We start from the raw sequence: 23,227 nt of genomic DNA, 5'->3' as shown, positions 1-23,227 counted from the left end.
ACACATACACTAAAGAAAAAGGAATGAAAAAAGATATGCAATAGAAATCAAAAAAAGAGCAGGAGTAGCTATACTTACATCAGACAAAATAGATTTCAAGACCAAAAACTGTAAGAAGAGACAAAGAAGGTTATTATATAGTGATAAAGGGGTCAGTGCAGCAACAGGATATAACAATTGTAAACATAACACTTCATCCAAATGTTATGTAACATTTTTCTCCACAGCACATGGATCATTCTCAGTGGTAGACTATATGCTAGGTCATAAAACAAGTCTTAAAACATTCAAAAAATTGAAATAATATCAAGCATCTTTTCTGATCACAATGGAATAAAACTAGAAATCAGAAATAAGAGGAACTTTGGAAACTGTAGAAAAACATCGAAATTAAACAATATATTCCTGAATAACCCATGAGTCAATGAAGAAATTAAGAAGGACATTGAAAAATTCTTGAAGCAAATAATAATAGAAACACAACATACCAAAACCTATGGGATATGGCAATGGAGTATTAAGAGGGAAATTTATAGTTATAGGTGCCTACATCAAAAAAGAAAAACTTCAAAAAATAACCTAATAATATATCTTAAAGAAGTAGAAAAGCCATTACACTACCTGACTTCTAACTATATTACAGGGCTATGGTAACCAAAGCAGCATGTTACTGATACAAAAACAGACACGTAGACCAATGGAACAGAATAGAGTGCCCATAAATGAAGTCACACACCTACAACCATCTGATCTTTGACAAAACTGACAAAAATATGCAATGAGGAAAGGACTCTCTATTTAATAAATGATACTGGGATAACTGACTAGCCACATACAGAAGATTGAAACAGGAACGCTACCTTAATTCATATAAAAAATCAATTCAAGGTGGCTTAAGGACCTAAATGTAAAACCCAAAACTATAAAGACCCTGGGAGACAACCTAGGCGATACCATTCTGGACATAAGAATGGGCAAAGATTTCATGACAAAGATGCCAAAAGCAATTGCAACAAAGGCAAACATTGACAAACAGGATCTATTCAAACTTAAGAGCTCTGCACAGCAAAAGAAACTGTCAGCAGAATAAATGGACAATCTACAGAATGGGAGAAAATATTCACAAATTATGCATGTGACAAAGGTCTAATATTCGTCATCTGTAAGAAACATAAACCGATTTCCAAGAAATAACAAACAACCCCATTAAAAAGTGGGAAACGGACATGAACAGACACTTTTCTAAAGATGACATACATGTGGCCAACAAGCATATATAAAAAAGTGCAATATCACTGTTCATTAGAGATATGCAAATCAAAACCACAATGAGATACCATCACACACTAGTTTGAATGGCTATTACTAAAAAGTCAAAAAATAACAGATGCTGGTGAGATGGCAGAGAAAAGGATGCTTATGTACTGTTGGCGGGAGTCTAAATTAGTTCAGCCATTGTGGAAAGCAGTGTGGCGACTCCTCAAAGAGCTAAAACCAGAACTACTGTTTGACCCAGCAATCCCATTACTGTGTATATACCCAAAGGGATAAAACTTATTCTACTATACAGACACAAACAGGTGAATATTCATTGCAGCACTCTTCACAAAGACATGGAATCAACCTAAATGCCCATCAAAGATAGACTGGATAAAGAAAACGTGGTACAAATACACCATGGAATACTATGCAGCCATAAAAAAGAGTGCAATCAAGCCCTTTGCAGGAACATGGGTGAACCTGGAGGCCATTCTTCTTAGCAAACTAATGCCTGAACAGAAAACCAAATACCATATGTTCTCACTTATAAGTGGGAACTAAATGATGAGAACACATGAACCCAAAGAGAAACAACAGAAACAGGGGCCTTCCTGAGGGTGGAGAGTGGAAGATGGGAGAGAAGTATAAAAAAAAAAAAAAAAACTATTGGGTACTAGGCTTAGTAATACAGTGACAAAATAATCTGTACAACAAACTCCCGTGACACGTGTTTACTTATATAATACCCACATATAAAAGTTTAAAAAAAAAGAACTAGAAAAGCAAGAGCAGACCAAACCCAAAATTAGTAGAAGAAGAGAAATAATAAAGATCAGAATGGAAATGCATAATTTTGAAGAAAACAATACAAAAGATCAATGAACAAAAAGTTTGTTTTTTGAAAGATAAACAAAATTGACAGACTAATAAGGAAAACAAGGGAGAAGACTCAAGTAAATAAAATCAGAGATGAAAAAGGAGACATTACAAGTTAAACCGGAGAAATTAAAAGGATCATTAGTGGCTACTATGAGCAACTATAGGCCAATAAATTGGAAAATCTAGAGGAAAGGATAAATTCCTAGACACACACAACCTAACAGGAGGGAACTACAAAGAAACCCAAAATGTGAACAGACCAATAACAAGTAATGAGATTGAAGCCATAATAAAAATGTCTCCTAGTAAAGAAAAGCCCAGGGCCCAGTGGCTTCACTGCTTATTTCTACTAAACATTTAAAGAAGAACTAATATCAGTCCTACTCAAACTGTTCCAAAAAATGGAGGAGTGAATACTTCCAAACTCACTCTTTGAGGCCAGTATTACCCTGATACCAAAACTAGACAAAGACACATCAAAAAAGAAAAGAAAACTACAGGCCAATATCTCCAAGGAATATTTAGGCAAAAATCATCAACAAAATACTAGCAAACTCAATTCAACAATATATTGAAAAAATCGTTCATAATGAGCAAGTGGGATTTATACAAGGGATTCAAGCATGGCTCAGCATATACAAATCAATCATCAATGTAATGCATTATATCAACAGAATGAAGGACAGAAACCATAAGATGTTTTTTCATTTGGTACAGAAAAACATTTGCTAAAGTTCAACATCCCTTCATGATCAAAACCCTCAAAAACTGAGTATAGAAGGAATATACCTCAACATAATAAAAGCCATATATGACAGACCCACAGGAAGTATCATATGGAATGAGGGAAAACTGAAAGACTTTCCTCTAAGATCTGGAACACAAAAAGGACACCCATTTTCACCACTGTTTTCAACATAGTACTGGAAGTCCTAACTAAAGGAATCAGACAAGAGAAAGAAATAAAGAGAACTCAAATTGGAAAGGAATAAGGCAAATTATCCTTGTTTACAGATGATATGATCTCATGTTTGGAAAAATCTAGACTCCCTACCAAAAAACTATTGGAATTGATTAACAAATTCAGTCAAGTTGCATGATACAAAGTCAACACACAAATAACAGTAGCATTTCTATATGCCAACAATGAACAATCTGAAAAAGAAATCAAAAAGGTAATTTCAGTTACAATAGCTACAAGTAAAATAAAACAACAATGAAGTGAGAGATCTCTACAATGATAACTATAAGACATTGATTCAAGAAATTGAAGAAGATACAAAAAATTGAAAGATAGTCCATGTTCATGGACTGGAAGAATAAATATTGTTAAAATGGTCTTACTACACAAAGCAATCTACAGATTCAGTACAATCTCTATCAAAATACCAATGAGAGTCTTCACAGAAATAGAATAAATAATCCTAAAATTTATATGGAATCACAAAAGACCCAGAATTCTCAAAGCTATCCTGAGCAAAAAGAACAAAACTAGAGGAATCACATTGCCTGACTTCAAGTTATACGAGAGAGCTATAGTCACCAAAGCAGCATGGTACTGGCTTAAAAACGGACACATACAAAAATTAGCCAGGTGTGGTGGTGTGCACCTATAATCCCAGCTACTTGGGAGGCTGAGGCAGGAGAATCTCTTGAACCCCGGAGGCAGAGATTGCATTGAGCAGAGATCGTGCTACTGCACTCCAGCCTGGGCAACAGAGCTAGTCTCTGTCTCAAACAAACAAAACAAACTAACAAACAAACAAAAAACCGGACACATAGACCAATGGAACAGTACAGAGAACCCAGAAAAATATTCATACACCTACGGTGAACTCATTTTTGACAAAGGTGGTATATCTATATAGCAGAAGAATGAAACTTGTCCCCTATCTCCTGCCATATACAAAAATCAAATTAAAAATGTTTAAAGACTTAACTCTGAGATCTTTAAACTATGAAACTACTGTAAGAACACATAGGGGAAAGTTTTCAGGACATTGGTCTGGGCAAAAATTTCTTGAGCAATACCCACAATCACAGGCAACCAAAGCAAATATGGGCAAATGGGATCACATCAAGTTAAAAAGCTTCTGCACAGCAAAGGAAACAATCAATAAAGTGAAGAAACAACCCACAGAATGGGAGATAATATTTGAAAACTACTCGTCTGACAAGGGATTGAAAACTAGAATATATAAGGAAAAAACTCTATAGTAAAAAAAAATCTAATAACCAATCAAAAAATGGGCAAAAGATTTGAATGGACGTTTCTCAAAAGAAGACATGTGATTGGCAAACAGGCATATGAAAAGGTATTCAACATCATTGATCATCAGAGAAATGCCAATCAAAACTACAATGTGATATCATTTCAGCCCAGTTAAAATGTCTTTTATCCAAAAGTCAGACAATAACAAATGCTGGCGAGGATGTGGAGAAAAGGGATCCCTCATGAACTATTAGTGGGAATGTAAATTAGTACAACCATTAGTACAACTATGGAGAACAGTTTGGAGGTTCCTTAAAAAACTAAAAATAGAGCTACCATACCATCTGGCAATCCCACTGCTAGGTATCTAACCAAAAGAAATGAAATCAGAATTTCAAAGTGATATCTGCACTCCCATATTTGTTGCAGTACTCTTCACAATAGCCAAGATTTGGAAACAACCTAAATTTCCATCAACAGATGAATCTATAAAGAAAATGTGGGACTTGAACACAATGGAGTACTATTCAGCCATAAAAAGAATGAGATCCTGTCATATGTAACATGGATGGAACCAGAGGTCATTATGTTAAGTAAAATAAACCAGGCACAGAAAAACAACTATTGCATGTTCTCACTTTTCTGTGGGATCTAAAAATAAAAACAATTAAACTCATGGAGTTAGAGAATAGAAGGATGGTTACCAGAGGCTGAGAAGGGTAGTCAGGGAGTGGGGAGAGAGGTGAGGATGGTTAATGAGTTAAAAAAAAAAATAGGAAGGATAGATAAGATGCAGTATTTGATAGCACAACAGTAGGACTATAGTCAATAATAATTTAATTGTGCATTTCAAAATAACTAAGAGTATAATTGGATTGTTTGTAAAACAAAGGACAAATGCTTGAGGGATGCATACCCTGTTCTCCATGATGTGCTTATTTCACATTGCATATGCCTGTATCAAAATATCTCACATATCCAATAAATATATACAAAATTATGTACCCACAAAAATTAAAAATTAAAAGAGATGGGACCATTAAGAGGTGATTAGGTCATGAGGGCTGAGGGCTCTGCTCTCATGAGTGGATTACTGTTGTTATTTCAGGCAAGCGTTACATTGAGAGCGAATTATTATAAAAGCAAGTTCAACCCTTTCTTGATTGCTCACTCTTGTGCTGTCTTGCCTTTCACATTTTACCTTGGGGTGATACAGCAGAAAGGCCCCTCACCAGGTGCCAGTGCCATACTTTTGGAGTTCACAGCCTTCAGAATCATGAACCAAATAAACTTCCATTCTTTATAAATGACCCAGTCTGTGGTATTCTTTTAGAGCAATGTAAAATGGACTTATACACCATCTCTTAACTATGCATTTTTTGTGTTAACTTCGTCCCAAGACAGCCTCTCTCCACATAGTGGCAAGAGTGTTTCTCAGTGCCTGCTTTATATTCTGCCAGGTGAACAACTTTAGCAGAAAGCTTCTCTTCCCCAGTAGTGTCAGAAAATCACAGGGCTGACTCTGCTTGGCCCAGCTTGGTCTTCATGTCCATTTGTAGACCAATCACTATAACAGGGGTGACCGAATAACCTGGTGAGCCAGAAAGGGGTCACTAATTCCTCCTGAAACATATAAATTGGTGAGTGGGGACAGAGAGAGGAGGACAGGTGAATCCTCAGAAGTCACTTAGATTATAAACAAGTGGATGGAAAGGAAAACTGGGAATGTAAAGACAGATTAACATTTGATAGACAGATGGATTGATAGATGATGACAGACAGGAGATAAATAGTTATTTAGATTATTGATAGATGAATAATGACTATTGTCAGCCATTTACACCTTAAATATGACTAGAGCTTTTATGTACACATTTTAATACGTGTGTGTATCCACTGTTGGTATCTTGAATGGTTTCTTCACCTTCCTTTGCTAAGGGATAGATGTTAGCCTTAGTATTTGAAACATTTCTTCTCTATCAAACCAGGTAGACTAATTTTATTTCCTCCTTTTTTGGATTGCTGAAAGTGCTGAAAGGAAAAATAACAGCCCCAATTATTTCAATCAGGTGAGAGGAAATTTATTTCTAACTAAAATGACATTGATTAAAAATAAACATCATATATGTCAGCAAAAAAAGGGTCCCAGGACTTCGCCGAACAGTCTTTCATTGCTAATGTTATACAGTTCACAAAAGTTTGGCCTTCTTCTGCAAGGAAAATTATGTTTTTCATTTATTCACTCAACTTATTCAACAAATTGTTTATTGAATATTGAGGCAGATTTATCATAAAGCAAATGAAGGTTAATTTTTATTATTTTATTATATGCTTTTCAAAGACCTGGAGGAACCCTTAGAGATGTGTTTACATGCTTATATATTTTGGTAAAACTAGTGAATGTAAAAAATATTTACAATGCTGGCCATAAAAAAGAACAAAGCCATGTTCTTTGCAGCAACATGGATACAGCTGGAGGCCATTATCCCAAGTGAATTAAAGCAGGAACAGAAAACCAAATACCACATGTTCTCACTTGTGAGAGCTAAACATTGAGTATTTATGGACATAAAGATGGCAACAATAAATACTAGGTACTACTAGAGGAGGGAGGGAGGGAAGGAGGGACACAAAGGTTGAAAAACTAGCTGTTAATGTAAAAAACAAACAAACAAACAACTCTCAAAACTAGCTGTTGGGTGCTATGATAACTTCCTGGGCAATGGTTTCAATAGTACCCCAAACCTCAGCCTAACATAATATACCCACATAACAAACCTGCACATGTATCCCTGAATCTAAAATACAAGTTGAAATTATCTTCAAAAAATTAGCTGTAGTAGGTTAAGTGCACTCTCTTTCCACTCCAACCTTCCACCTGACCACTGAGGGTAGTGTTGAAGTAGCTGCCATCATTTTGGAGATCTGGCTAAGGAGAAGTTGAGTTAAGGTGTAGTTATTGCTAGCTCTGCTTGGGTAGGAATGGCATAAAGGAATATTCTACTGCCACTGTGCTGGCTCACTTAGTTTTATGACTGAAGCTGTAGAGCAGAACGTTACATCAAGCTATGAAACATATCTTACAGTACCTTTGGTATGGAAAGTAAAACAAAGTTTGTATGGAGCCAAAAGCAAACCATAATTATTTAAAAGAAATAAACCATTATTTATTTAAAATAAATTAAAATTTATTTTAATTTTCAGAAGCATAAAACTGATATAAAAATTGTAAGTCAAGGATTCAATTCTAGTTAAAATGGAAGTACATTCCTGTTAAGAATATGCTTGATAACACAGAGAACATGCCATACATTAATTTCTTTCTTGATGATATTTGTACAAGATATAATTTAACAGAATTTCTGAGATTGTAGGGCCCAGTCCTGCAGTGAGTATATCTGTGTGTAAAGCTGCATATATTATATATCCTAACTATCAGTAGTAAAAAGTAAATTTGTATCAGCAATGTTATTGCCGGGCATCATAGCTCACACCTGTAATCTCAGCACTTTGGGAGGCTGAGGTGGGCAGCCTGCTTGAGTCTTGAAGTTCAAGACTAGCCTGGGTAACAGCAAAATCCTGTCTCTACAAAAAGTTTGCCAGGCATGGTGGCACACGCCTGTAGTCACAACTACTCAGGAGGCTGAGGTGGGAGGATCACCTGAGCGCAAGAGGTCAAGGCTGCAGTGAGACTGCACTCCAGCCTGAGTGACAAAGTGAGACCCTGTCTCAAAACCAAACCAAACCAAAACAAAACAAAACAAACAAAACAATGTTAGAGGAAAGACTAAATTTTTATTATGATGTCGATGAAATAAAAGTATGGAGACATAAAGGGCCAATTCAATTTCCCTCTTGTGAAAGAACAAAGTGAATCAAATTTAAGTGATACAGACTCTTGAAGCACTCCACTTACACCATGAGACTCAAGTATATAAGGGCAGGCAGCGAAAAAGCAAAAAATCGTTGTGGTGGGCTTCCTGCTAGAGGAGACAAACACAACAAACAAAAATCCAACACCAAGGAGGAACTTCTCCCTTCCTCCTCCCAGAACACATGGCTTTAACTAGTAGAAATCCAGCATAATAGGATTTGTTCTGAATGAGCAAACAGAAATACTTATATATTGATTGAAGGAGAGAATGGCTTTGCATGATAAATTGAAAAGTCTTTCTTTTAAATAGGTTTGCTCAAAGAAAAAAAGAGACAATTTTAGAAAATTTCTGAATTTTCTAAATTAAGAATGAATTGAGAAAAAAATTTATTTGTGAAACTAGAGTGAGATAAATTTGTGTTTGAGACAGAATTTGTCAAATTTGTGTTGATAAATTTTGTCTCAAACACAAATTTGTCAAGTACAAATTTGAGACAAATTTTGAGACAAAAGTGTATTTGTGAAATTGGGTTGAGAGATCATGAAGTAAAGAACATTCTAATATCAGGAAAGTTTGGTTTGATACTTGAAGAATTAATAATCACATTTATATGGAGGGATATGAATGTATTTAGATCAGATGATTTAATATTGTTAAGATGTCAATTGGCATTCTCCTAAATTTGATCTATAGATTCAACAACAGCCCAATAGAAACCTTAGCAGGACTATTTGTAGTAACTGACAAGATGAGTCTAAAATGCATATGGAGAAAAGCAAAGAACTTAGAATATCCAAAGTAAGTTTGAAAAAGAAAAAGTTAAAGGTTTATATTATCTTATTTCAAAACTTGCTATAAATATATAGTAATCAAGACATTGTGGTATTGATGTAAAGATTAATATTTAGATCAACAGAATTAAATAGAGTCTAGTAGAAATTCACATGTATATGTTCAATTATTTTGTATCCTAGGTCCTAATATGACTAAATAGAGAAGAGGGAGTCTTAACAAATACTGCTGGCACAACTAAATATTTACTTGAGGAAAAATGAAAAATTACTCTTATCTCACATGATACACAAAAATTAATTGTAAATAAACTATAGACTTATAGTTTTAAGAAGGAAATATAGGAGAAAGTCTTTGTGATCTTTTGGTATGGAAAGATTTTCTATACAGAACATGAAAAACATTAAATATATAAAAAATCAATAAAATGAACTTTATCAAAATCAAAAACTACTGCTCTTCAAATGCTACAGGCTGAGGGGAATATTTGGAACACATATATCTGACAAAAATTTGTATCCAGATTATTTTAAACAACACTACTTAATACTAAGATAAACAATCCAATGTAAAAATAGGTAAAAGATTTGAACATTTTGCAGAAGAAACACATCAAAGAAGTACAATATTGTTAACATGAGGGAAAGACAAATTAAAGCCAATATGAGATACCACTACAAACCCATTAGAATGGCTAAAATTAACAACATAAACTAATGAAGACAAAACACTGATAATATTGTTTATGAAGATATGGAGGAAGTAGAACTCTTATACATTCTTGGTGGGAAGGGAAAATGGTATAATCATCTGCAAAAACAGTTTAGTAGTTTCCTGAAGAGGTAAACATGCAATTACCATACAACCTAGCAGTTCTGCTGTTAGGATGTTAGCCGTGAAAGATGAAAATATATGCCCACACAAATACTTGTACATGGATGTTCATAGCAATTTTATTCATATAGTCAACAATTGGAAGCAATCTGTCTTAGTCTGTTTAGTGTTGTTGCAACAGAATACTTGAGGCTGTATAATTTATAAAGAAAAGAGGTTTATTTGGTTTATGATTCTGGTGACTGGAAAGTCCAAAAGCATGGCACTAGCATCTGCTCAGCTTCTGATGAGGTTCACATGTTACATCACAACATGACAAAGAAGCAGAAAGGTGAGTGGGAATGCGCAAAAGGGACCAAACAGGAGGAGCAGCCTTTATAACAACCACTCTTGTGGAAACTAATCCATTCTCACAAGAACTAACCCAGTCTCTTGAGAAAAGTATTGATCTATTTTAATGACCTAAACACCTTTTCAAGGAACCACCTCCCAACACCACTATATTGACAAGTAAATTTCAACATGAATTTTGATGGGGATAAATCTCACTGAAACCATAATAATCCAAATGTCCATCAACAGGTCAACAAATAAATTGTGCTTATGTCCACACAATAAAATGCTACTCAACAATAAAAAGGAACGAGCTAGTGTTATATAACAATAGAGACAATTCAAAAACATTATGCTGTGCAGAAGAAGGTAGATACAAATGAGTACAAAATGTGTTATTTTATTTACATGAAACTCTAGAAAAGACAAACATAATCTACATTGACAAAGCAAGTCAGCAGTCCCTTGGAGCCAACTGCACACTTAAAATGGATGCATTCAGTTATGTAAAACAGGGGTCCCCAGTCCCCAGGCCATGGACCTGTACCGGTTTGTGGCCTGTTAGGAACCAGGCTGCACAGCAGGAGATGAGCAGTGGGTGAGCAAGCATTACCACCTGAGCTCCACCTCCTGTCAGATCAGTGGTGACATTAGATTCTCATAGGAGCAGGAACCCTATTGTGAACTGCATATGTGAGGGATCTAGGTTGTACTCTTCTTATGAGAATCTAACTAATGCCTGACGATCTAAGGTGAAACAGTTTCATCACAAAAGCATCCTCCCCCACCCACCATAGAAAAATTATCTTCCATAAATGTTTGGGGACTGCTGATGTAAATCATGCCTTAATAGAGTTAAAGATTAAAAAAAAAAACCCCACAGTGGAGGCAATGAAGATGAAATTTCATTGTCTTTACCTAGAACTCAATAAGGGAGAGAAAAGAGATAAAAATGATGAAAATGGGGACAGAAAATATAGAGAACAAATCCTAGAAACCCAATCTTTATATTTAGACTTCTAGAAAGGCAAATTCTTTTAAACAAAATTTAAATCCTGCGTTGAGTTGGATAACCAGGCAAAGGATAGAATCTCAGGTGGTTATCTCCCAACTGCACTTGGTTTGTTTGATCTTTCCTTCCTCCTTTTTTTACTCATTGTGGCATCCAAAGATTACTGCCATCAACAACATTGTATGAATTCTGGCTTAAATATTTATTCCACAAAATGAAAGTTTTCTTGCTTTAGATTCCCAAACTCTGGGGAAGAGAAAAAGTTGTCATTACATTGGACATCCTTTATTCATTTACACAGGACTACAGCAATCATGTTAGCCTACTTTTTCAGAAAGTGTATACTATTGAAATGTGTGTGTGTGTGTGTGTGTGTGTGTGTGTGTGTGAGTTCTTATCTTAGGACTGAAAAAGATGTGCACATCTCTCTTAAATTTTAAAGAGACTATTCAGCAGAGGTAGTGTAGATTCCAACACTTCCCTTCAAATGGAGTGGACCCACCCTTCCCAGGAATGAAGAATAATGGCAACTAATCTGTGACACAACAATTTGAGTAGGATTCCTAATATATTCATGAGGAGTAGCCAGGCTTTAGGAAATTTGGCAGTGTTAAGGTGATGTAGTAATTTTGCTAGAGGCTTAGCATAATTATTCAAAACAAGTCCCTAGAATTTCATTCATCTTTTGGATGAAGTCCAGCAGAAACAAACTGAGTGGTTTTGCCAACCAGAGAACAGTTTGAGTGATTTTTCAGCAATGTTACAAATACTTTCAAGGAACAATGAGATTTTAGGAATGACTTAGAGAAGATGCAGAGAACTTCATTCCCTTAAAAATTACTGCTGTTCACAAAAGAGATGTGATGTCACTTATCTTTAATTTTTATAATATTTGTGTTCTGAGACATGACTCTAACTGAATTTTGTGTCTCTTACTCTTAACTTTTTAAATTATGTTTGCTATTTAAGACTAATGTCAATAAAACTCTCATACTTGTACCACTAGAGAGTAAGTTGTACCGTGTAAAAACTAATAATTAGGTTGATGAATCAGGCATGGCAATGAGGAATTGGGTGGAGCTTGGCAAAATTTTTAGTTTCATTAGAATGGAGAAATTTAGAGAAGGAATTTTATTACCAGAAACAGGAAGGTGCAGGTGGGGTCTTTTTCTAGGTGTTCTTCTTTAGTTTCTAAAGTAAATTATTATTCTATGAGAGCCACATTATTTTAATGTGAATAATTTTTTCAGAGATCATTTATTTGTAAACAGAAATGACTAACTCTTACATCATAGTTTTCCTGTTAAACTAGTGTCTTTATACCACAGGCATAACCAACCACAATTGAAAAACATGGTCAGTCTAACTCATTGTGGTTTGTCTGTGTAGCCACACCTTGAGATGGGAGCCTGGAAATGCCAGTTTTGCTAGTCTCAGTCCAAATTAGCTACACTTCAGAAACAGATCATCTCAATTTCCTACCTCCTTCCTCTCTCTGTGTACCTATTATTTTCCTTTTCCACAAAACACATAAAAATCTCTCTCTTTCTTCTAGAAGAAAGAACCTGTCCTGGTAGAAGCTGTCCAGATTATACCCTGAATCTGATGATTTAGAGATCATACATTTGAGTAAGAGGCAGAGTCGTGGCCCTGGCCTGGGCTCAGGAGGCCTATGCTGTGCTCCATCTCTGCTACTGTTTAACTGTCTCAGTCTAGGTGAGAGATGCTTATTCCCTGTTCTCCCTTTCTGCACCATCAGAATAAGAGGGCTGGTCTGGATTATAGCTAACATTCTATGAATCTGATTCTTTCTTTCTTCTCATTTATTCTGCCCTAGCTGACCTCCTCAACGGGTGCTTTACAGTTTACAAAGCTCTTCCATACTTTTATGTTTTAAAAAGCCTTTCACACTCTTGATCTCATTAGATTTTTATAGCAACTTGGACAGATAGGCAAAGCAGATTTTACTACTTTTGCTTTACAGGTGAAGAAACCGATGCCAGTAGAGGATTTTTGACTTGCTCATTGGCTCATGGCTTCTAATGGATGAAGCCAAGGTTAGGAGCCACACTGTTAGTAGTCGTTTCCCATTCTATGCAACCACATTTCATGCTCCCCAGTACAAAACAGCTTAAAGATGGTTTGGTTTTTCCATTCTCATTTCTAAGAGTTGAAAACACAAACACCAATTTGTTTGTGAGCTTCCTTCTTTCTGAAGCTTCAGACACTGAAAAGTAATTTAAGGGTTGAGTTCAGAAAATGGCCAATGTACATGTGTTTAACAAGAATTGTTTTAGTCATTGAAATTGGCAGGGCCAGGAGTAAGGTGAAGTGAGTGAGGCCTTTGCTTCAGGCACAAAATTTAAGGGGATACAAAAAAAAAAGTAATCAAGATGAATATTTTAATGGAATTAAAGTGCAATTTAATATAATTTATGTTAAAAGAATAAAAATTATTGCAAAAATACCATGAACAACACATTAAATTTTTAAATAAAGATGGGATCAGTAGAGAAAAAGGATAAAAATTACATACATGTAATTACATGAATACAATTCTTCAATCTGATAAAAATGGCTACTATACCAAATCTGTGTCCTCTGCCTCCAGACTTCTGATTATGTAAGGAACAAAAAGCAAAACTATTCATTTAAACTATTATTAATTGTACTTTCTGTTACTTGCAGCCAAACACACTCTTGCCTGAATCAACATTTTTCAGTCATACTGGCTGACCATACCTATTTCCTACAACTTTATCTTGTACCAAGAAGGTGCACAATAAATATTTATTGATCTGAAAGAAATTTTTCATTAATTGGGGATGTTTTAAAAATAAAGTGCTGATGAGTTATGGGTATAATTCAAAATTGCTGGGATAGACATAGAGAGGCAGTGTTGAGACGGCCATAGCAAGTACTCAAGGTAATAATAGTAGGTAATGTTTGCCTACTATTTGTTATACTTCAGAGAATGTTGATTTTATTTCTAATATCTGCAGCTTTCTCAAAATGTAGCACTTATTTGCCTTTTAGTTCATGGATGCAATCCAAGCTATCAAAGTATTCCTAGGATGAATTATATGTCAATAAGTTTAGCTACTACCAGACTATTTATAGCAGCCATTTAAAAACTTCTATTTCTGCCTAACTTCAAGCCCTTAAACACCTATTGCAAGACTAGTAAGACGTTGTCTCTGCCCTCAAAGAACTTGCCATCTGATGGGAGGTTTATAACCCAATGAGGAGATTATCTCCCACAGACCTGTTTCCTCCCTGCCTCCTCATCTCCTATTCTTATCTTTAGTGGTCTTGCTCCAAGATTTTAGAGTGACTAGCAATGGCTTGGAGCTGAGTGGTTCCTGCTTCTATTGTGTTGGGAGTGTCAGCTATGATATTAAGTTGGTGTAAAAGAAATGGCAAAAATCACAATTACATTTGCACCACCCTGCCCCCAAAATAGTACTTTGAGTTAGAATTCTGAAAGCCTTTCTTAGAAAAACACTATTGATTCTATTTTTTTTTTTTTATTATTTCAGGTGAACTTTAAGTTCAATAGGCCCTGTGGGTAGGCCTGAGGATTAATATTTATGTATGACATTGTTTCAGCTGGAAGGCCAGATGAATGAATGATCAACAAATTTTTGGAACACAATACAACAATAACTGGGAGACTACCCATATAGATACTAGGTGCATTATGTAATATCACAATATGCCTGGGGAACATTCCCATAATATCAATTTAAACTAGCAGCAATGAATCCAAACTTGCTTAACAAGGCAAACTCTGTCATCATTCATTATGGAGGTCGAACATCTATTTAGTTACTATTGCATAAATTAACACTTATAACATGTCAGCTAGCTCTCATTTTCAAGATGATTAACATTTTTCTTAATGTTCAGAGGCATTTATTACATACTCTTGCATTGTGATATGTTGGGCATTTCACCATTTTGCCACAACTGCATACTAAAGGAATGAATAAAATTTAGTGCATTCTCAAGCACCATATCAATAATCTTAACTCTGCATCATTAACTCTAAAAACTTGTAACTAATAGTAAAAGTTCACTGTACTTATTTTAAATCTTCTTTTAATTTGTACTGTGTTCTTATATTAAACCATAACCTAATTTCCAGTAGAGATGAAACAAGCTAACAAATTACACACTTATTTCAGCCTATTATTCTATTTATTTGACATATACCATGTATACAATTAGCTTCCAATTGTTAAAGAATTCAGTGTAGTCTGGGTGTGGTGGCTCATACCTGTAATCCTAGCACTTTGGGAGGCCAAGGCAGGTGGATCACTTGAGGTTAGGAGCTCGAGATCAGCCTAGTGGACACGGTGAAACTCTGTCACTATAAAAAAAAAAAAATTAGGCAGGAATGGTGGTGCATGCTTGTGGTTCCAGTTACTAGGGAGGTTGTGGTGGGAGAACTGATTGAGCCCACAAGGTTGAGGCTGCAGTGAACCATGGTTATGCCACTGCACTCCTGCCTGGGTGACAGAGATTCTGTCTCAAAAGAAAAAAACAATAAAAACTTAAAACAAAACAAAACCAAAAAACCTGAATTCTAGTTCAGGCTCTGGCTGACCATAAGAACTTGGTCAAATAATTCCTAGTTTGTTTCTGGATAATTTTTTTTTTTTAATTTAAGAGACAAGATCTAGCTCTGTTTCCCAGGTGGGAGTGCAGTGGCATGATCATAGCTCATTGTAGCTTTAACTCCTGGGCTCAATTTATCCTCCTGCCTCAGCCTCAATTCGTTTATAGAAAAATCATGTGTTCTGTTAATACTGTCTCAAGGGTTTCCAATAGTGTCACATCTAAGACTGCACTGGCCACCAGAAATGTTAAACACAAATCTCTGCATGTCTAGGCAAGAAAATATATGTGTTATTATGAATATGTATTCATATATAATATACTATGAATGTGTATATATATTCATAAAAGTTGTCTGTAAATGAGAAGTAAGGTTTTATGAAGTGGTTCTAACTTTTTCTCACTTTAATCTAGACCTTGACTTTAAACACCTTTTATCTTGTAATTATTAGTTTCTTCACCAATCTTCCCCACAAGTCAATGGCTTTGTCAAAGTTTTGGGATGCACATTATTATCCTCCTGAGGCTACCACAATAATTGGTACATATAAGAAATTCTTTAAATGTTTGTTAAATGAATATATTCAACAGTAATCTGAGGGTATAAAGTACAATTACCACAAAAGTGATAGGTAAACTCTTTTTATGTTATCTAGGTTTTGGTATAAGTACACTACTTCTTCACTTTTTTTTTTTGAGACAGAGTCTTGCTCTCTCTCTCCCAGGCTGAAGTACAGTGGTGCGATCTCGGCTCACTGCAACCTCTGCTTCCTGGGTTCAAGCAGTTCTCCCTGACTTATCCTCTGGAGTAGTAGCTGGGATTATAGGCACCACCACCACACCCAGCTAATTTTTTTATTAGTACAGAAGGGGTTTCACCATATTGGCCAGGCTGGTCTTGAACTCCTGACCTCAGGTGATCTGCCCACGTTGGCCTCCCAAAGTGCTGGGATTACAGGCATAGCACACTACTTCTTGACAAGGAAATGTCTTGTTTCCAAAAGTATACCACTGTCTCCCTAGTAGTTATATAAATTTCAGTTACAATTAGGAAACTTCTGACATAAAATCTAAATATGGAAGGTTAAATGTTACATAAATTGTTGTAAGCTTAATCACCACTGAAGTTGTTCAAAAATAAGTCTTTGAAAGACAGTTAATTTCAGGCAGTAGTACAATTCCATAGCCATGTCCAGGTATCTTAAGAAGCACTTATACCATAATGATGTATATAAGAAAACATTTTGGACCAAGCTTAAAGCAATTAAGTTATATTAAATATTTAATAGGTCTATGAGAAAAACATTAAATGATCTGCATGTCTGCTTTATACCACATATACTACACCCACAATAGTAAAGAGTCCCATTAGTTCAGGGTGACCGAATTTCTATAAATCCCATGAATAGGAAAATCAGAACTTTTTTCTAGTTGCATATCACATGCTCATTAATTGTCCCTAAAGCTACTGCATAAAACAGGCTCCAGTCCAGTGGATAATTAAGGTGATCCCTTTCCTGAACTAAACAGCTCATGTGGCACTGTGAATGCCAAAGCAGGTAAACCCTGCCTCCTGTGATTATTGATAAATATAAATGAAAATGAAACAAGTTACAAGTCAAAGTAATTATTATGTAGTGTTACAATTATATGACAACAATAAGAAGTATTCTGCCAATAATATGATGGAAACTCTGTAATAATAATACTACTCATTGAATATTTAATATGTGCCAGTCCCTGGGCTAACTGCTTCTCTGGCAGTGTCTCATTGAATCCTCGCCAAAAACTTGAGAACAAAAGCCCAGTTAGGTGATATTGCCCTAGTTTATATAGCCCATAGGTGTCAGAGCCAGGACTTAAACCTCAGCCAGCTGACCCCAGAACTCATGCTTCTTAATCACTTAGCACAGACAATGGGAAATGTTAATTAAATGAACATTTGGCGCATACTATAAGGATCCTGCCACCTCACTATTAATAACTCAGCAACCAATCTGCAAAAAACATTCAAGTGGATTCTATTAACTGCAAACTTATGCTCCTTCCTCTATACAACTAAGGGAACACCTGACCATAGAATGCAGTGCAGGGTCAATAAGTGGGTGGCACAGGGAGTATGGCACAATCCAACATGACCACTGTGGCCAGGGAATGCTCCATGTTGGATCACCATTTCTCCTTTACAGACCAAATGTCCATGCATGGTTAGTCCTCTCACAAGTACCAGTCACGGGGGTGAGAAAATCAAAGCACAAGCCTCTCCTACCCAAGAGTGAATCAAAATGCTGGGAGAGCAGGACTCAGCGGTACAAAGGGCATACAGGGCCCACACATACAGCGATTATACTTTAATCCATATTCTCTGAAATTAACCTCTGATTTCTTTTTGAATACAGTTTTTTAGGTTTGGATGTGATTGTATTGTACACTTTAATCACTCCAGGTGAATCTATATCTTCATGAGAAAAAGATTTCACAACCTTTGTCAAAAAAGATACTCCAGCACATAATAACTCGCTTTTTTTTAATCTGATGATTTTCATCCTATAATGCATATTTTTGCTTAAATAATCAGAGTATCATCATCTCTATTACTCAACAAAGCCTATTTTAACACTGGTAATTGAATTTCTGCAAGTAGATGTTTTTCAGTTTGACCTGCTGTGTGTACCCTTCTTCTCTTCTGTTATGTTCAATGTAACTTGGCTTTTTCACTTTGTTTTAGTCAAGGTAAGCTAACTGTTGTAACAATGAGCCCCAAATCTCAGCAACTATCACAACAAAAGTTTATTTTTTGCTCTAATCACAGTTCAGTTCAGAAAACAGGCAGCTTGCTTCCAAAGGATGAGCTGGGGACCCAGGCCCCACCCTTGTCAACAAGCCGACATATTTAAACACGCACCTATGGAAGGGGAAAAGAGAGTGGAGATTCATGTGGAGAGGGTTTTCATGAATCAAGGGGGAACCAGTACCTGTTGCTTCTACTCACATGTACTGATCAGCTCTCAGTTACTGTGAGGGAGCTGGAAAACATGTAGCCAGAAAGAGGAGGAGGAAATGAATATTGGTGAAGAGTAGCTGTCTTTGCCAAACGTAAGTAGAGTAAGTGAGAATTATCTTGGCCCAGGGTCTTAGTATTTTATAGTTAAATAATAATTAAGGAAGATGTCAGTTAAAAATATTTTGCCATCTACAATAAACTCTTTCAGGAGATCTAGTCAAAACTACTAGGATGAATACTTGTAAAAAAATTAAAAAAAAAATAACCTTGTCCCCTGACCATGCAATTATGGTAGAGAAGTAGGCAAACCAAAATGAATTTTAAATACAAAAATGAAATATGGGATGAACTAAGCTACATCAATTTTTTTCATTAGGAAAAAGACTTCTGATGTGAATTAAATGTTGTGAATTAAATGTGAATTAAAACACTATCACTATATATTTATTAGAATGGCCAAAATCTAGAACATTGACCACACCAAATATTGACAAGAATGTAGAGCTACAAAGCCTCTCATTCATTACTGGTTTGAATGCAATATGACATGGACACTTTGGAGGACAGTTTGTCAGTTTCTTACAAAACTAAACAGTACTCTTACCAGAAATTGCCCTCTTTGATATTTATCCACAGTAGTTAGGATCTCATGTCCATGCAAAACCTAGTACACAGATGTTTACAGCAGCCTTATTCATAATTACAAAAAGTTGGAAGCAACCAAGATGTTCTTTAGTATGTGAATGGATAAACTGTAGTACATCTAGACAATGAAGTATTATTTAGTGATAAAGAGAAATGAGCTACCAATACATGAAAATATGTGGAGGAATATTAAATGCATACTACTAAGTGAAAGCACCCAATCTGACAAGGCTACACTATATGATTCCAACTATATGACATTCTGGAAAAAGTGTAACTGTAAAGACAGCAAAAGGGGGAGGGATGACTAGACAGAGAACAGAGAATTTTTAAGGCAGTGAAACTATTCTATATGGCACTCTAATAGTAGATACACATCATACATTTGTCAAAACCTATAGGGTATATACAACACCAAGAGTGAACACTAATGCAAGCTATGAACTTTGGGTCATCATTGGTTCGCTGTATCTACCTGAACCATTCTGGTGCAGGATGTCAATAGTGGAGTAGACTGTGTCTGTGATAGGGCAGTGGGTGTCTAGGACTCTCTGTATTTTCTGATTAATTTTGCTGTGGATCTAAAACTCCTCTAAAAAATGAAGTCTAATTTTAACATTATGATTTATAATGAAATTGTAACATGTGACTTGAAAAATTAGCATACAGAAGCAGCATCAATAATGCAATAACTTTAATTTTGCTTAGATGATTAATAAATATTTTTCAAGCACTTGTATTCAAACTGTAGGAGATTTGTAGATGTGTTCAGGGATGGCCATGGTATTAGTAATGTTCTTTAATCCAGGGATCCATGGCAGGCCCCTCTGGATTTAAAGTCATTAATTTCTATTATTGTCACAGTGTCTGACCATGAGCCCTTAATCTGATTATCTCTCCTGCTATTCTAACCAGAGCTATTCCACTACTGTCTTATAATGGGTGCAAATTAATTCCTAACATAAAGCAATAAGAGCTACTATAGAAAGTTCTTTAAATTTGTTTTGCTATTAAATGAACTTTGAAGTGCCTCAGTACTTGATTAAGAAATCATGCTATTTTCTATAGTGATTTTTGTTGCCTGAATTCAAATTATATCATATTAATCCGCAGTCCACAATATCAGGACTGAAGAGGTACAATTAATGTTCCAATAACTCATTAATTGAAAGATTTCTCTCTGCAAAGGAGATTTTATTATTTACATGTTTTATAAATATTTTCCAAGGGAACTCCATATTCAGAGCAGCACTGTAACTAGCTATGCTGTATAAATAACAATGAATTGAATCCTTTACTAAGTGGTTAACATACACAATGTATTATGTTACATTAAAAATGCTTAGTACAATCAGTTCCCAAGAAAGAGAGTATAATTTTCTAACTATAGAAAAGCCATTTTAGAAGTAAGCTTTAAGCTGTGAATAGATAGGAATAAGAAAGTCATGATGTTGATGTAAATAAATAATGAATAGTTTGTTTCTTGGTGGAGGGGAATGTAACCCTTTTTGGAAATGAATATAAAAACATATTGTGGATCAGTTATGACAAGAAAATAGCCTAGGGCAGTTATTCTCTTTCTTTTGTATGACTGTGAAAAGAATAATAATGCTGCAAACTACCTAGCCTTTCCCATTACTGCCACATAATAAATTAAGAAATGAAATTAAAATAATTTAACCAAATCTGAGGATGAATGAACTTTTAAGAGGATGCCAAGAAAAATGCGGGGAATTCACATTTATTAAGCAATTCCATGAAGCGGGCACTGTGCTAAATACTTTGTATGCATTTTTAAATTTAATTTCCATATATTAATCGAGTTAGAGGTTATATCCCCATTTTACAGTTAACGAAAGAAACTCAGAAAGATTAAGTAACTTGTTCAAGGTTGTATCAGTGACAAAGCTCAGAATGAATCCTCATTGGTTCAAGGATGCCTTCAAAAACATTTTTTTTTTTTTTTTTTTTTTTTTTTTTTTTTTTGTTGAGACGGAGTCTCGCTCTGTCCAAAAACATTTTTTTAAAGGAACATTGAAGAGCCTTCTGACTCAAGATGGTAGGGTAAGCTCATCTATCTATTTTCTATCCCTCTCAAGGCTCTGTTAAAAAAAAATAGTCAAATATTATCTAAAATGTCTAAACCTACAACAATGGGAAGAATATGAAGGGACTTTAGCAGATAAGATATTTCAATAATTTTCTGCAAGATGGAAAGTAGGCAGTTAAATTATAGACTCATGAAGCGAAGTAGAGGAAACTGCCACCAAGTTATATGCAGAGGCAGCTGTAGTGAAGGCGGTAACCAGGTTTTCAACCACAGCCCCCGAAAAATGCCAGACTGATGAATTGTTGTTGGAATAAGAAGTTGGGTCAAAAAAAAGGCAGTTTGAAAAGGCTGTATACAGAACAAACTCCCAGTTTCCTCATCCACAAAATTTATAGCATTATAGCACTTAAGCTTTACTTCTTATATTGTCATTGAAAAAAAGAAAGTTCTCTTATAAATTATGTTGAGAACTAGGGCTCCAGCTAATAAATCAACTAATAATAAATATCACCTGGATAGCTCCGTGGACTACACAATGAATTTGCTTCTAGAGAATATTGCAAACAACTGGACACACTAGAGATTACACTACAAGCCAGAGAGTAAGCTCAGTCTTTTTTTTTTTTTTTTTTTTTTTTTGAGTGGGGAGTTGCTCTTGAGAGTCAAATCAGTTGTATGAAGTGTTTGGTGCTCAAAACTACATTCCCTCAGCTTGCTGCTCATTTCAGGGCTGTAATGGACAGTTCCGTGATCACTGGCAGTGAGTGTCCCCTCTCAAGCTCATTTTTGCTGCTTCTCTTTTTGTTTCTGTCTCAGAGTTACTTAGCCTGAAAATAGGCATATCCCAGATGTCAGGGGGAGGGTACAGACAATGCTCCCGAGGAACCAACGAGAGACAGAAATCTGTAGATAGATACCCAGTCTCTCTCATCCTCCAGATATAAGATTCTAGGTGGTCTCTTTATGGTTCCCCAGAGGGCTCCCAGCAGATGTATTTCAGTGGCTCACGGTAGTAACCAGCCTAGAATATACCCTTGATTGGCATTCCCTCTTTCCCTATCTTACTCCCTTTACACATTCACTCTAGATTTCTAGAGGCAACGCTCAAATAAACTATCTGTATTTAAAATCTGTCATCAGCTCTTAAGAAACCCCCAAAATAAGAGAGGAGAGGTGTAGGAATCAGTTCTATGTTAAGATCTGTGGATGCCCAAATTAGGCCAATTATTTGGCACTCATCCAAACATTGAGAACCATTTATTTAACATTTTTTAAAAGTTTGGAGGTCAGAAAACTGCTTCTGCCAGTGCTACCATCACTGATAACATCATATCTTCCCCATGCTAATGAAGCTGATGATAAATGATGAAACATGGGATTCAGCTATTATCAGAGTTAAGTCTGTCTGAGCTATTTGAATTACCTTCTCTCTCCAAAAAACTCACTCACTCAAGTACATTTTATTGGTAGGATATAAACCAGATCCAAGGCTGTAGCTTCAAGGAAGGTTAGAAATACAGTTTTTTAGCACTTTAGCCTTTGCAATAAGTGATATGTGGGAGGGTATAAGAAAGGAATGGGAACGCATGTCAAGTGCATTGAACAATATTGAACACAGTGTGCTGTGCAGTGACTCAACATCCACAATCGTTGCCTATATTTTTTTTTTTTTTTTTTTTTTTTTTTTTTTTTTTGAGACGGAGTCTCGCTC

At 35.6% G+C, this 23,227-nt stretch overlaps 1 long non-coding RNA gene across 2 annotated transcripts in view; it reads left to right on the top strand.

Moving 5' to 3' along the window:
• The window catches only part of LOC135970584 (uncharacterized), a 77,702-nt gene that overhangs the window by 24,699 nt on the left and 29,776 nt on the right, over positions 1-23,227 (top strand). The window lies entirely within an intron of this gene.

The sequence above is a fragment of the Macaca fascicularis genome, chromosome 4 (genome assembly GCF_037993035.2).
Source record: "Macaca fascicularis isolate 582-1 chromosome 4, T2T-MFA8v1.1".
In the NCBI taxonomy this organism is placed as follows: domain Eukaryota; kingdom Metazoa; phylum Chordata; class Mammalia; order Primates; family Cercopithecidae; genus Macaca; species Macaca fascicularis.
Note: the sequence above shows the minus strand (reverse complement) of the source record. Positions and strands in the feature narration are given on the sequence as shown.